This window comes from Melozone crissalis, unplaced genomic scaffold (assembly GCF_028551555.1).
Source record: "Melozone crissalis strain CALT ecotype California unplaced genomic scaffold, PUWL_Pcris_2 ptg000027l_1, whole genome shotgun sequence".
NCBI lineage: Eukaryota > Metazoa > Chordata > Aves > Passeriformes > Passerellidae > Melozone > Melozone crissalis.
In genome coordinates this window covers 36,906,869-36,920,076 of record NW_026535805.1, presented here as the reverse complement: position 1 = coordinate 36,920,076, position 13,208 = coordinate 36,906,869, and positions in this window count along the sequence as shown.

The window sequence follows — 13,208 nt, the reverse complement described above, 5'->3', positions numbered from 1 at the left end:
GGATTAATCCTCTTTAAGTGAAATGTTTTGTTTTTGTTTTCCCACTTGTCAGCCTGCACTGTGTTTTCTAAAGGGACAGAGACAGCTTGAAAATTGAATGCTCTAGCAAAGGAAAAAAGACACCTTATAGTCCATCACTTCACATAGCTTTCATTGTCTTCAGAAAAATCTGGTGTGACCATTTTTTGCAAGTAAATAGGGAACAGTGGCAATAGTGAATAATGTAACTAAGTCCTGAACATCTTCAGTGTGTTCTTGAAATGCAGGTTTCTCAGTTTCTCTGTGTTCCAGGGTGGTCACATGTTCAGTTGTCATCAAAAAGAGAAAGCAGAGAAACAGATGAAACTGTGTGAAGTAGGTGAATTAAACTCAGCAAAACAGCTTGGTTTTCCTTTTTTCCCAACATTTCCTTCTTTTCTTCAGAATAATCGCATTGATTTTCTTGAAGTTATTCCTGATGTGGAGATGACAGTCTGGCATTGTTGTGGTTTTCTTTGTTTGTCCTGCAGCTGGGCTTGTAGGTGCTACCAGTCAATTTGTTTTAAAATAGTACAAAAGTTAGTTGTTGGTTTTTTGAGGGTTTTGGGTTTGTTTTATTTTTTTTTCCTTTTAAAGAATAACTGAATATTAATCTAAAAGGAAAATCTTACGTATGACCTTATGGTTTAGAGTCAGCCAAATATGAATTCATAAGGTTTTGCACTTAGTTTTTCTGAGGAGGAGTTCATCTTTTCACTGTCTTAGCCACCCCCAGTTCTGCTGTGGACTTGGAGCTTGCAGGATAAAGTTACTGTTTCATCTGCCACCTCATTTGGATCCTGAGTGGCTGCATCACTTCATAGAGTACAAAATAGCAATATAAACCAGAAAAAACAATATTGAGCGAGACCTGTATTACAAGAGAAAGTGAAAGAACCTCGTGATTCTGGTCCCTGGGGAGGGGAGAGGAAAAAGCAGTACAATGGCTGAGCAGTACAAGCCAAGTACAGGAAGAAAATTGCTGTTTATGGACTTCCTTAGAGTACCTACATTAAGCTTGGTCTAGTATGAGACATGCAATAATACAGAAAGAAAGGGAAAATTAATAGTTCTAAATATGAATCTGTGCATAGCCAAAGAACCACACGGTGTTTTTCTCCATGGAAATTGCATTTCCTGGGTAGTAAATGTTACTTGTGAAGTCATAAGAAATTCTGTTTCCCAGAGTAACAACATGGTGCCTGTTTCTTAGTCTATGTTGTACACTTGCCAGAAATGCCATCCTCTGAGTCAGTGCTCTGAACTCAGGTGTTTAATTAAAACAACTTCCAGTATTTTGCAAAGACTGCTTTCCCTGCTGATTGTACTTGAGACAATCTTTGTTATAAAAGTTTCCTCTGCCAATAGGACTGAATGACAGAGGCATGACCAGATCTGCTGTTTGCACTCCATTCTTGAACAGAAAGTGATAGAAGCAGGGAACGTCTTTCAAGATCCTTCTGTCTTGTGCATTTGTTTGTGTTGGTACAAAACCGGGGAACAGCACTACATGCTGTAATAGGTCAAATTTGATACTCAGCCTGTACTTGCAGAATAAGAGAGTTTTCTGTAGAGACTGCTTGAAAGGGAGATGTATTTCCTTCACAGGAACAAAGTTTGATTTGTAATTCTATCCTTAGGAAATGCACATGCATCCATTTGTGTTTGTTTGCAATTCCTTGTATTTCAGAGCCAAGGAGAGAAGTCCATTTTGCCTGTTCCTGCCAAAGGGTGTAAATAAAGCAGCTGCTTTCTTTTACCCTCTGTAATGGCCATCACAGAAACCTGTAGGAAGCAGGCATGATAAAGGGCACCAAAGGGTGAGCCAATGAGCTACATTTACTAGCTTTGGTTTTTAGTGATGCTGGGCTTCTCTCCATGCCAAGGCAGAGGGGCTCTGGCCTTGTGGGGAGCTTGTCAGCTCAGCTCTTGGCCAGAAAGCTCTAATCAGGCTCCTGCTGTGGCACTGTCCAGCATCTCCATTTCCCCATCAGCCTGTGGCTAGCACATTTGGCTTAAGGGCTTCTCAGCCTCTGCTACCAGAAAGTGTGAAAAGGAATTTCTGGTTTCCCTCCTTCTCTTGCATGTTTGTGTAAGTAGTTCTGAACCTCACCTCTTCTGCAGTAACAGTTTTCTTTAGCAGTGGTAGCAAAAGAAAAACCACAAGAAAACCCCCAAAAAACCCCAACAAAAAACCTTCCAAAACTCTAGATCAGCAGTTCTCCTGCTTTTCTGTCTCTAAACTCTGGTGAGGCCCCATCTGAGATACTGTGTTCACATTTGGGCTCTCCAGTGAAAGAGAGAAATAAAGGTACTGGGGAGAGTCTGATGAAGGGCCATAAGGATGATGGACTGAAATACCTCTTGGATGAGGGGAGGCTGAGAAGTGGCATTGTTCAGTCTGGAGAAGAAAAGCTCAGGGGGTGTAGAAGTACCTGAGGGGAGGGTACAAAGAAGATGCTGTCAGGCATTTTCAGTCATGCCTAGCATCAGGGCCAGAGGCAACAGGCAAAACCTGAAGCCACAGGAGGTTCTCTCTGAAGATTAGGAAACACTTTTTGCAGTGATGCATGACCATTGGTTAATTGGCCATTCTCGTTTCCTAGTAATGGAATTGCTCATAGTTAAAATTGTTTATTTTTGTGTACCTTGACAAAGTAACCAGGAACAAACTCAACAATATTTGCAGTCTCTGCAAGGGTCACTGCTGAGTTTTCACTTTTCTTCATGTTGAGATGTTAGCTTGCTGTAACAGCTACAAACTTTATAACTGGGACTAGGCATATTAAAAGCCCTGTACTGTTGTCACACTATTATAGTTTTATTCAGTACTTCAGATGCTGGTGGGCCAAACAAGTGTCCCCACTAGAAAGGGCTTGCTGTCTGTCAGGGACATTGAGCTATGACAGTTCATCTTAACTTTGCAAATACAGACTACTACATGGAAAATGAGGTGCTCTCCATTTTTTTCTCTGTGTATGTGCTCATTTATCAAATTCAGAGTTGTCAGATGTAGAAGTTTGTTGTGGAAAAATGAAAAATAGTAAGTTACCAAAACATGTTGCAGAATTTTACATGGACATCCCCCTCTCCATCAATTTCACATTTCAAGAAAATTAATTTATCAAACACATGCATTTTAAAGACTTTTTACTATCTCCATTTAATAAAAATACTGATTTGACCAGATTAAAATATTACACTGGAAGCACTTTGGAAATGCAGAGCTGAAGTGTACGCTAGACTGTGGATTTGATTTATTCCAGACACAATTAAGTAAAACCTTGAGATCCAGACATTCCTTGTTTTTGAGCACTGTTCAAAATCTAGGTCCAGACATGAATCTTGCATTGGAAGGCTGACCAGTTTATATATATCTTTGGGGGGTGTTTAACAAGATTTGATTGGACCTGGAAGGTAATGAATGCTTAATATTTTGGTGAATAGAAAGGAGTTAAGGATTTCCTGGGGATGGTCCTGAGGTCATCTTTCATTTCACAAATACACCCTGCAAGAAGAGGTTGCAGACTGTCCCATGTGTATTGCAAAACTAATGCCAGCATTGATAAACGCAGTATGCAGTGAGAGTGTTTGGTGAACAGAGCACTCTTTTTCTGTATTTAACACAGTTAAACAAGGTGACAGTTTGCTTAATGTAATATTTTCTTGATTTGATTTTTTTAAATTTACTTTATTTTTCTGCAAATTTGAGATTGTAAAGATGCAACAATCTGAATATAAAATGGGGGATATGTTTCAATGTGTTGCCTCAGTGTACCTTAGGAGCCTGCCATTGGGCCAAGAATAAAATACTTGGAGTAAATAATATTTTAAGGACTATTCTGAAATGAAAAGCAGGGACTTCTTCCTCTGGGTACTTTCACTGCTTTTGCCCTGATCCAAAGCCCAGAGAAGTCTTTCTGTTTTATGTGGTTGGCTTGGATTGGGCTCTATCTTAGCAGTGCCATTATGTCAACAATAACATTTCAGGAAGCTGAAAGGGCAGCTTGATAAGGAGGGAGGAGCAGCCAGGACACAGAAGCTGCTGCCACACAGCAGACTGTTCACACAGTACGAGTGTTGTTTAGAAAGTGATGAGCACTTTGGAAAAACAGATCTGCTGCAGCACATTGCTTAGGGATACTGAAGTCAAAGAGCATCCAAACATTGCTTTGTGAGTTGCCTTTACTGCAAATAGAGTTAATGTTTCATTATATTTGGAAAAATGCTATAGAATTACCTTCTGGCCCTCATGGAAAAAGTGAAACAGCAGGAGTGTTAGTTGTAACCCCCTTCTCAGATCCCGGGAAAGACTCCTTGAGGCTGCCATAACCTAACAAGGTATCCTGTTGAGGTCAAGAACACTTTTTCTTCTTCCCTGATCTTTCTACCTCAGGCAGGGAGAAAGGAACTTAAATTAGTTAAAGGAAATAGAAAGCACAAAATGCTGATGCTCTGCTTGTTAATTCACGTGAAACTGGGATACACGGGGGGGAAACGCTTGTGTCTTTCCGATCATGGTTGCGTGGAAAAGGCCCCTCTCTGTGCCTGGAGAGGGGTGGGAGTGGGGTGGCTGTGCCTGGCTGCCTCCACTTTCAGGAATGCAGGAGGGGCCGGGCTGGGATGAGGTATGCAGAATTTTACAATGACCCAGACATTATGAACTTCTGCACATTGGGGTATTAAGGATTACATCCCTAAGTGGCTTAGCTTGGGAGGCAGTAAGTATGGGCAACGAGGGCCTCAGAAACCCCTGGTCTCTGATTCTCTTTTGTCCCTGAGCTGGGAATTAAGTCCAGCTCTGCTGCCCACCATGCAGCTCAGACTGGAAGCGGGAAGGGATGCCCAGCACACCGCAAGGGGAAGAGGAAATCCCTAGCCACATGACTTTGTGCAGATGGTCTTGGGCTTCTCACATAATCCTCTGCTTTTGTTTCTTGGGAGAGACCCCACCTCTCCTTTGCCTGAGTGTAAGCTTGTGTAGGAGGCACAGTGGGGGAATCTTGCTGATTTAATCATTCCTTACATGTTGTTTGCCTGTGTATGGGACAATTGAGCCTGTAACAATCAATCTTGCACGCTCTCAAATAGGAAAATGCTACGTATGATCTAAGCTACATGCTGAAATGTGGTTATTGGAAATGAATTTTACGGCTGAATAGGCCAGCATCATGTTGTCTCTCTGCCTTTTTGGGCTTTTAGTTATTTAATCACAATGTCATGCCGGCAGAAGATGTTATGTTTTTCCATTTAGCTCGCTGACTTAATCTTCTGCTTCTGGAAATGTTTATATGCAGATGACAAAATAAAGATTTTGTAAGTAAACTGGTGGCTTACTTTTTGATCATGTTAATTGAAAGGCTTATCTTTCTAACATCTCTTTAAAGAATAAGAAAAGAGTTTCCTGAACTCCTATTATATGCATTAAGGTAATTGATTTTTGCTGTTTCTTATTCATATTGTGGTCGCTTAAGAACAGTAGTAATAATATTAATTTGAAAATGTTCTCTTTCCATTTGTCCTTCCATCAAATTGGCAATTCTCTATAGCTGTTGTGTCCTGAATGGTAGTCTACCAAATATTTACATGTCTTCCCTTATAGCTTTTGAATGCAATTGTAAATCTCTTTCTTCTCACACATGGTCTGTGTTTTGGTAAAAGAGGTCTAATGCAGACATTCCTAATTACTGCACTAACGTTCCTTATGAAGTTTATGTGAGGAACTCTGTTCAGACTTAGGTTTTGAAGAGATTCCAAATTTTGGAGGCTGTGAAGAAAAGAAGACAGTCCTGTTGATTGTAAGACTTGCATTTTTTCCCATGTTGAGAAAGGGTAGGATTAGGTGAGATAATTAGTGCTGCAGAGCATGTTTGATTGCTTCTAAGTGACTGAGAAATAATCCATCGTAGGTAAAGCTGCTGTTACTAGTAGCATTCCCCTTCATTTCTATGTATATTAGAGGTGGGAATATGTTTGAAAGATCTAGCTTTTTTAGCTATGAGTGTCACTTGTCTGTAACCTCTGTGCTGCTACTCTATTTTGTTTATACCTGTCATCTATCATATGGTAGATGAGAAGAAAAAAAATCAATAAACAGCTATTTTACCTCCCCCTAACTTCCCATCTGTTGAGATGCTTACTGTTGCTCACTTAGCATTCAGGCTTCAAACTGTGTGTTTCAATTTTTCTCTTTAATGTATTTTACTTCTCTGCTTATTTCGGTGGGTGTAGTGCTTAGCAGCAACACACACCCTCTTTGTTCAGACTGAAGGCTTTGAGCAGCATCGAGATGATGATAGACTGAGGTGCATATTATTGTGGGAGCTGGCGCCCCCCATCCTTCGTTGTAGGGAGGGGTAATGGAAGCCTCTTGCCTGCTTAACTCCTGTGATTGAAATGGGACACATTGTGATGTTCCCCTTAATTAGCATGATCGGCTCCCGGGGAGCAAGGGAACTCTGGCTGGGGTGGTTCCAATTTTCCTCTCTAATGAGTAGAAAGAGTCTTTTGAGAATTGCTAAATAATTCAGGCCATTAGGAACCTGTCAACTTAAACAATGCCCCCTCTGACCAGAAAAATGGTTGTGAGCAGTTGGACACCCTGGCAGATGTTGAACTTGTTCTCATTGTTCACTCTGCTTCAGGCAAATGGCTTTGCAGGATTTGTGTGTGGCTCTGTTGAGGCAGTGCGTGTGGGTGTAAGCAACACATGTTAGCCAGACTTCATCTAGCTTTTATACCCAAGTATTTCTTTTAGTTAATTTAATGATATCTTAATAAGCTGCTAATACTGCCATTTACCAGTTTTAGTAGGTTTGCCAGCTAGCTGTAATGAGAAACCACAATCAAGACTCAAAAAAAAAAAGGTAAACACCGTCCCCTCTCCAAATTTGACTTCTTTAATATTACTTCTGTTGTGTTAATTTCTTATTTTGCATTTTGAAGTGCTTCTCTACAAACAGAATGATAGAGGTATTTTTAAGCAGAATTTGCTGTATACTCATCTAACCCTAGGATCTCAAACTTCTGGAGAAACATTAATGTCTTGAAATATCCTATAAAATCATATGCATATTCAGGACTACTTTAGCTGAGATTTATTATGCAACAATATTTTTCATATGCCATTTGGTTTATGCTATTGAAGTAAACAGTGTTTTGACACAATTTTCTTAGAAACTTTGCCATACTTATGCTTCTGTAACATTTATTTATGTCTCCACATTTCTCTAACTTAATTGATGAACCCATAATCAGTATTCTAAAGAAAAGTTGTATAATAGTTAATTGATAAGTTTGGTTAGAAAACAACCCCTTAAAGCTTCCTACCCCCTGGCAACTGTTTGTGCTTCTGTGTTGAATGCATGACAGCAAATAGTCAATTTTGCACAAGCAATTAGCTGGTCTGTTGGATCAGTTAATGGAACAAGCAATGGTAGTAATGCAATGTGAAATAACATGTGTGCTTTGTAAATATTTATGTTGTTAGATCTCCTAGTATATTCTTGTGACAAATGACTCCACCTTCAAATATTTTTACATGTTTGAGAGACAAGTTTTTTTTTAAAGGCCTATGTGAAGGCTCCAATTCTCATTTCGTAACATAATGTATTCCAAAAACCTTTGCACTCATATTTTTATGAGATTTGTCCAAGCTTTAGATTTTTGTTCCTGCAAATTAACTGTCCTATACTGAGAACCTTTTTACATGTATCTGTTGCAGTTAAAGAGCTTTTAATTATAGCTTGAAATATACAAATACCTATTTAATTAAAATTATTTGGCTAACTCAAATTTGTTGTTGTTCATTGGATATTGAAAAAGGATATTGTTGAAGTAGAGTGCTTGTCAGAAAAAGATGCATCAGTTCTGCTCCAGTGATACTTGATGTAGCAAGTACTGTTTAGGACAGGTTCCCACCTTGGTCTTGTGCATCAGCGTTTTTCACTTTTTTTTTTTTTAATGCAGCTTTTACTGTTAGTTCTAAAGAAAAAAAGGCTACTAAAAAGTGTGAGCCTTTGAGGTTGTGCAGGGCAAGCCTCTCTGTCGATGTCGGTACCGCTGCTTTTGAGGGAAACCTTTGTCTCAGGGGTTAACCCTTGTGAGGGCCTTGTTGGACACAGATGTTCCAATGAGAACCCTGTCAAAACAACCCCTCATTTTTATTACTGAACATGCCATTATATGGTGTGGGATGATGTGCTCTGTTGGGATCAGCTATCCTAGCTGTGTCCTCATGCCCACCCCAGCCTGCTCTCTGGCAAGATGGAGTGAGAAATGGAGAAATTTTTGATGCTGTGCAGGCATACACTGTTCAGCAACAGTGTGAACAGTCATGTGCTATCACCGCTGTTTTGTCACAAATCCAAAACAGAGCACCATAGGGGCTACTATGAAGAAAATTAGCTCTATCCCAGCTGGTCCCAAGTGCAAGATTACTGGTGGATCATTGCATGCCAGGCTTCTGGAATGCAGCATGCTTAGTTGTTGAAATTGAGGCTGCACAGTTCATATTTTTTTTTCTCTCCTATCTTGGCATTTTTCAGTAATGCTCATGCCATGTGCCTTGTCATCGTGTGACCATAATTTATCTTTCTTAATTTATTTATACTGAAAGGAATAAGACAGTAACTAGAGGCACTTCAATTCCCCAACTATCCTCTGTAAGACTTGAAAATAGATGATAACCACAAATACTGAGCCCTTGTCTACAACGGTGCTAAAGAACCACGCAACATAAAAAGGAAAAATTCCATCTTGTTTTAAAGATCGAATGTGTTTTATGGCATGCCTTAAATGGCAGTGGATTCTCACTGTTTTGGACACAAGGTCTGTGTGGAGAGTGTCTGTACAGCAAGCCCCTCTTCTCTGCTGAGCTGGGCAAGGGCACACTGACTCCACAGGGAGGTGGGGATGGCGAGAATCCCTTTGATCTCTTTCATTACAGCATTTCACAGAGAGAACAGGAGACTGGCGGAAAAGTGGTAGGCACTTAGGGCATTGTAAGTCTCTGTGAGAACTAAAGGTATAAAACTGCTCATGTACATCATGTTTTCATTGCTTAACATCTATTCTGACCTACAGCCAGAGCTGTTAGACTTGTGTTGATGATCTCATTCAGTAGGTGAAATGGCCTGCTTTCTGGTGAGCAGGAATGGGCTAACACACGGCCTCCTGTCTAGTCTTTTCCCAAACTCCTCTGAATCAGAATTAAATAATGAATGACCACGATAATTTTCTGTCACTTTGCATCTGATAAACGTTTTGAGAAGAGAACAGAAAGCTAAGTGTGTGTGCACTGGCTTGCAGAAGGTTGAGTTCTCAGAAATTGAAGTGATGTCTTTATGGAAGAATTTCATGGGGTGTGAGGTTTGCCTTCACTGCTGGTTGAATGGGAGACCACTGTGTTTCTTGTGCCATTCCACTTCAAGGCCAAAGATACCAAGAATGGATCTGAAGTAAGATTTAATGAGAATATTTCTTTAGCAGATGTTGCATGATTCAGATGTTTCAGTCATGAGATCAGCAAGGCTTTGAAACTCATCTCTGGTTATTTTCCTGTTGACAAGAACATGCAATTATTTTTTAGCATAAGTTACACTTAGTATAGCATAGTGTCCCAGCTTTCTTGAGAGCTCCACTAGAGGTTTCTGATTTGAGAATCCAAATTTCCTACTTCAAAATTCTTTAATTCCTACATAGATTCTGTTTCAGAGAGCATGGGAATCTGTTTTGGATTTCATGGGAAGGCTCTGTATGCATCTGTGTAACAGTCTGTGGTTAAGCCATGGCTGGCAAGACTCTGATATCTTTCCACATGTGCCCATCCACACCCATCTGTTGAGTATTAGTTGGGGGACCTTATGGATCAGGGATTTTCACACGGCTCAGCTGTATCAATGTCAGGTGAGCCAGGTGGGAGGGGTCAAGAGGCAAAATGGAGAACTGGCATTTCAGAAACAGACTGGACTGTGTCTAGGAAAAAATATTTTATAGGCATGGCAGTGGGTGTGACAGTGGGCTGACTTTAGGGAAGGAGGCGTGTCATTGTCTCAGCATGAATGCTGGGGATAGGTGCTTTTTCTGTCTTTTTCTTCATGGATTTCCATTGCTTAGGAAACAAAACTGTGGTGACAGTGGGATTTCTTAGCACTTTTGAAGTAAAGTCTAAGGTTTTTTAGGGTAAAAGTGATATAGAAGATAGATTAACATACCTGTCTTTAATTTTGAAGATTCTTTTCTCTTCGTCTATAAAATTAAGTGGCTTTCAAATATCTTTATAGATGGAGAGAAATGAATTCTCAAAATTAATACACACAACTTTATTTTTAGTTCCCTTATGGACTTCTCTGCACAAACTATTCTTATTGCAAACCAGAGACATTAAGAGCCACTAAACTACCAGAAACATACATTCATACAAGCTAGGGGAGGCTCCTCTTGCTTTACTGAAATACTCCTTAATTTCCTGTGTGACCTAGCAGCTCTTTGGAAAATAAGGATAATGACACCCTTTCCTTTCCCAACAATGTTGTGATGATAATACATTTGTGGAAGATTGTGAGGTGCCTAAATACTTCTCATAGTAGTAAGAGACTAATCTATTGTTTTCTCCATGGGGCTTGCATCATCCTTGTTGATCTCCAGAGAATATTTCATTATCAGGTTGTCCCAAGTTGATAATGGCAAGGCAGTGGGTGAGAAAAAGGGGGCCAAGGTGGACGTGGAGAGTCAGTTTTGGGAGTGTAATAAATAAGACTCTCGTGTTGAAACCCACAAGCTAGACTGTGCCACGTAAGGCAAGTAGAGGTCAGAAAAGTATGCCTTTAACATGCAATGCCTGTGTGCTAAAAGTAATCAGACAGATATATTAGAGATGAAATTTTGAAAACAAAACTTATTTGAAAATGAACTTGGGGGTATCAACTGGAGTCTTAAGACCAATTTTAATGAATGTTGGTTGCCTTGTCACAAAGAGAGAGAATGCATTGATAGAACAGGCTGATGAAAAGTGGAAGGCATAGGGAATACACAGGTAGATTAGAAATAATGTAGTAAGTAACCTCCATGTTGGTCCTGGGACTTGGATCTGGCCTGTTAGTGAAATAATTGGACCACAGCAATGCTAAATGAAAAGAATGTAACTATACCAGGAGTATGAAGAAGAAAATAGTCTGCTTTGCCCAGAGGGAAAAGGTTTTACCAGAACAAGATGTGGAGCCCACAGACCTATTTTCCACTGTAGAATTTAGGAGTATGGCCATAAGCCATGGACTGCTCAGTTAGGTTTTACAAAAACTGGCCTCTGGAACTTGCACATGGAAAACTTGATAGAGGTCAGTGGAATTGAAGGATTTGATGTTTGCTATGATGAGAAGAGTGTATTCAGTGATGATACTGTTAACCTGTGAAGTTTGAAAAGAGATCCAAGTCATTGTTTTCCAGTGTATGAGTTAGTTATAGCTGGGCTTTGGAGATGAAATAAAATTTTGTTCCAAATTACTTCAAAGCTGCTGGATTCTGGAGTTTCCTCTATAATGAGTCTGAATAATGGACACACTAAAACAAGGGTCCACTTTCAGGTGGCAATTTCTCTGTTACTGTGCAAATCATTACTTAATTTTTGTGGACCTACATATTGATTTGGGGCTTTTGTGGGTTGCTAAAGCTTTTTATTCTAGTGTTCATGTATTTATTTTCAAATGAACACGTCATCTGGAGTGTAACTTGGCTGTATTTTCACACTTGGCACTTGAATGTAACTCTGCAATTTTATTAGAATATTTGAATAAATGCATTGTTTTTTGGCCGAGATTGTTCACCAACTGCTGCTGCAATCAATGAAGTTTTGGGCTTTTCTGGTAATAGAGCAATTGCTCATGCACCTAACTGCAGATTAATAGCCTGGGTCTGTATATTGAAATTTCAGTGATGCCATTTGCATGTGAAGAGACGCATTTTATTGAAGGTCAGTTATTAAAAACCAGTTATTAAAAATATACTGGGAAAGGTAATTCTTTCCATGGGAGAAGTGTAAATGTCTGACAAAAGAAAGTGGCAAGGAAGAGAGCACCAGAGTTTGTGGTTGTACCCGTGATGCTGTTGTGCAGAGTAGTTAAACACAACTGAGAGCTGCTCCTAAGAGTGTGTTTTCTTGACTACAGCATTCCTGCTGTGGTTTGAGGAATTACGTTTTTGCCAGGGTGTCTCACTCAAGGATGTTAGGGTTACCTACACCCTCCTAGCAAGCTTAGGGAAAAAAAGACAAAAAGCCAGGATAAAAACCCCACAAAAGACAAAAAGAGATGGAAAAAAAAAAAAAAAAAAGAAAAGAAAAGAGGAGGAGACCCTGGAGCTACCTTCAGGCAGGCAAGCGCCTTGCAATTCAGCAGATTTCCAAGCAGCTTTCCTGTGGAAGCGGCCGGGAGGCTCAGGAATGTGGGGTCAGACAAGAGCTCAGTCACGGTGTATTCCCCGGCGGCTGCCCGGCATCGCGGCGGGCCGGCCCGTGGAAAACCACCCTGTGCTTGGGCTGCATCCTGCTGTTCCACCAATGGAAAAAAATGAGCGGCAGGAGGAGGAGGAGGAGGGTGTGTAGCCTGCCGACAAAAATACATCCAGCCTCGCGCAGGATCTGTTTTTAGTTCCCGGCGGCCGTGCCGCGCTCTGGAGCGCTCGGCAGAGTTTCCTGGCATGCCCCGGGCAGGGAGAGGCTGTGTCTGCGTGTCCCTGCTCCCGTGGCAGCCCCGGGACAGCCGCGAGGCTGCGGCAGCGCCCCGGGCAAGGTAAGCGGGACGGGGCACCGGGAGGGAGATGCTGGGGGACAGCAGTCCGTTCCCTGCCCTCCGGCCAGGCTTGGAGCGCTGAAAGAAAAGTGGGGAAGGACTTGGGAAGCCTCTGAGAACGGAGCGGGGTGCAGCGGTGCCAGCACTTGCAGCCCCTCTGCCGCCTCTGCCATGGGTGGCTGCGCCCAAGGCGGATGGTTTTCCTCCAGAAAACAGCTCTTGGTGGTCATCTGTCAAACTCTATTGCCTGAATTGCTAAATAAACCACTGCTGGGATCGTTTTACATCTCTCTGCTATGATGGGGCTGGAATTTTTTTTAAGGCAAAGTACGAGAAAGTGTGTTTAATAGTAGACGGTTTCTGTTATGTTGAAGTGACTCTTCCAATACACTGAATTGGATAATC